Genomic DNA, 2,855 nt, shown 5'->3' with positions numbered 1-2,855 from the left:
TCTGCCTTTACCAGTAGAGCAAGACAGACTACAAAATGTTCTTTCCTAGAGAAAGGAATGATTTGGGCCTGTCTTAGAGGCCATGAAAATTATTTCATGGGTCTGGAATCTCTTGGAATTCTCTCCGCTGCACACCTCTGCCTCAAGCACAGCGATGCCATCTGCTTACAGCCGCGTGGTGCAGAGCACATGCCCCAACCTGTGCACCATCACTCAAACCATCACCGTGTATAGATGTCATCTGCCCTGCCTCTGGCACAATCAGGAGAAATCCTCAGATTTGAAACATTGCAGGACATTGCTGCTGAATGGAGAACAGAATTGCCCAAGCTCTTCTTACAGGGCAAAAAAAGTAATTGAAGAAGTGGAAGATGAAGGCAAAGGATTTATTTTATATTACTCTTTGCAAGTGTGTTTTGGTCTATTTTTTTAATGTAATGCAAATCTGGATTCTGACTTCAATGGTGAACAAAGTAGAGGCTTGCATGAGAGATACAGAAAAGAGTTCTTGTGTGGGCAGGTAGGAGAATAATTCCTCCACTACAGAACTAACAAGGACAAGACCTGTGGATTTGCTTCTCCACTCTTGGATGGACACCTGCTATTTTCAAGAAGCTGGAGACAGCAGCAGGCAGCTTTATTTCACTGAGACCAACCCCAGGATAAAAGCCAGCCTTTACTCCTTTGGTCACATCCTCAAAGTCCTACCATGAAAGAGCTTTGTACTGTTTAAGGGCATTACCTCCATTACACAGGTAAATCCTTAAGTAGCTTTCTAGCCCCAAACATCTCTGATCCTAACAGCAGAATGATGTGCCCAAAACTGCAAACAAACATGATGGAGGAGTGAGAGGCATTTAACCAAGGACATAAACACCTGCAGCATCTCTTTCCCAAGTAGTTTTACTACAGAAGAAACTAGCAAGGAGTGCTGTTTGTCTCCCTGAGCAAGAGAAGCAGAGTATCACCTCACATCCCAGGTACAGTCTGGCACATTAATACATCTTACTTCTTAACACCCTTAGGCCTGGATAGCTAAAGCAAACTTCCTTTAATTAGAAGTCTAAAACCAAGTCATGAAGTCTTGTTTTCAACCATGGTACCTGTTACTCCCACTGATGAATAGGAATGGGTTTGCTCTCCCACTTTGAAAAATGAGGCAATTACATCTCCAAAAGGTGCATTATGCTAGCCACAGATTTTTGCCCAAAAACCACAAAATCTTGTTATAAGTGCTCATGGCTCGTTTCCAACAAGCATGCATCAGCACCAGAAATGCAGGGCAAGAAAGAGATTAAGACTTACAAAAATCCAGTGGCAAACTCTCTGAAGTGAGCTGCAAGTTGCAGACTATAAAAAGCTATCTCATCCCAGCCCTGGAGATAGTCTAGCTGCAAATACAAAAACAAGAGAATGTCTGAACTATATCTTTCCTGTCCTCTAGTGTCAGCTTTTTGCCATGAACAGAATCAGAATAAGCCTTTTTTTTGTTATCCAATTTAACTGTTTGGTTTTTTAGAGCAAAGAAGTACCTGTTCTATTGTGAACACTGGCAATCACACCTCTGAAAAGAGGCCAAGTCTTGTCTGAAAGACATCAGCCCTCCCCAAACAGAAATGAAAAGTTTCAGACAGCATCATTGCAGCACATGAATGCAACTGGCAAACCTCAAACAGGGGGTCTACTTCAGGGGAGAATCATGGCAGAACAGAGAACACAACTAATTTTGCTCCCATCTTTCCCAAATGTTCTTGTCTGCACAAAGTTTATGCAACTAAAAATAGGTCTTCAATCTACAAATAGATCTATACCTGCAGGCCATCCTGCTTAAGAACATCCCTAGCTAAAGTCCAGTCTACAGCAGGCAGCCAATTCACGTGTTTCACCAGTACAGGCATAAATTGTATCGAAGTAGAACAGGTCCGTGAACAGTAAAATTGTCTCTGCATCCAGGTGCTGGTACAGCAAAGTATTCAAAAACCCTAAAATACTTAGTCACACTAGTTCAGTAAAACAAGCCCAGACTAGTAACAGTGGCACAAAACCTGTGCACAGAGCAGGATCAGGGAGCAGAGCAAGCCGAAGATCTCCAGCACCCTCTTCTGGCTTCTGGAGCCTAAAGGCAACACCGCAGCTAGAAACCTCCCTTCTGCTCAAGCGACATCGGTAGACCCGGGAAATAAGGGCACACGCAGGGGGGAGATACGGGACGCCAGTGTTCTCAGCAGCACTGAGCGATGTAGGAAATCCTATTGTTTCGAAAATTCTGGGAAGAAACTTCAACTGTTGCAGTATTGCTCCTCATACTCTACATACGGTGGAACACGACACTGACAACAGCCAGGATATTGCTGCTCCTAGGCACCCCTAACATGAGCAGATGTTATGAAATACCTTTCCTGGGTCCACACACATTCCCACCTGCCACAATGCTCACTGCATCCCTGGTGGAGCAAGGGTTCGATCCCCTCACCATCCACCCCCCCACACCTATGACAGACCCTCCAGCTCATTTCCTGGTAAAGCAAACACCACCATGTTCTGCCAAGACTGCCATTGTTTTAAAGGTAATCAAACGGGTTTCTTATTTGCTGAAGCTTTCTATTAGTAAATCAAGTCAACCTAAGAAGGACACGGAACTGCTGGAGGAAGTCCAGAGGAGGCCACAAAGTTGATAAGAGGACTACCGAATCTCCCCTATGAAGACAGGCTGAGGGAGTTGGGGCTGTTCAGTTTGGAGAAGAGAAGGTTGTGTGGAGACCTCATAGCAGCCTTCCAGTGTCTGAAGGAGCTGCAGAGAAGTTGGAGAGGGACTCTTTGTCAGGAACTCTAGTGACAGGAACAGGGGCAATTGG

Source organism: Acanthisitta chloris, unplaced genomic scaffold, assembly GCF_000695815.1.
Source record: "Acanthisitta chloris isolate BGI_N310 unplaced genomic scaffold, ASM69581v1 scaffold6375, whole genome shotgun sequence".
NCBI lineage: Eukaryota > Metazoa > Chordata > Aves > Passeriformes > Acanthisittidae > Acanthisitta > Acanthisitta chloris.
The sequence above is the reverse complement of the archived record's forward strand: the minus strand, read 5'-3'. Positions refer to the sequence as shown.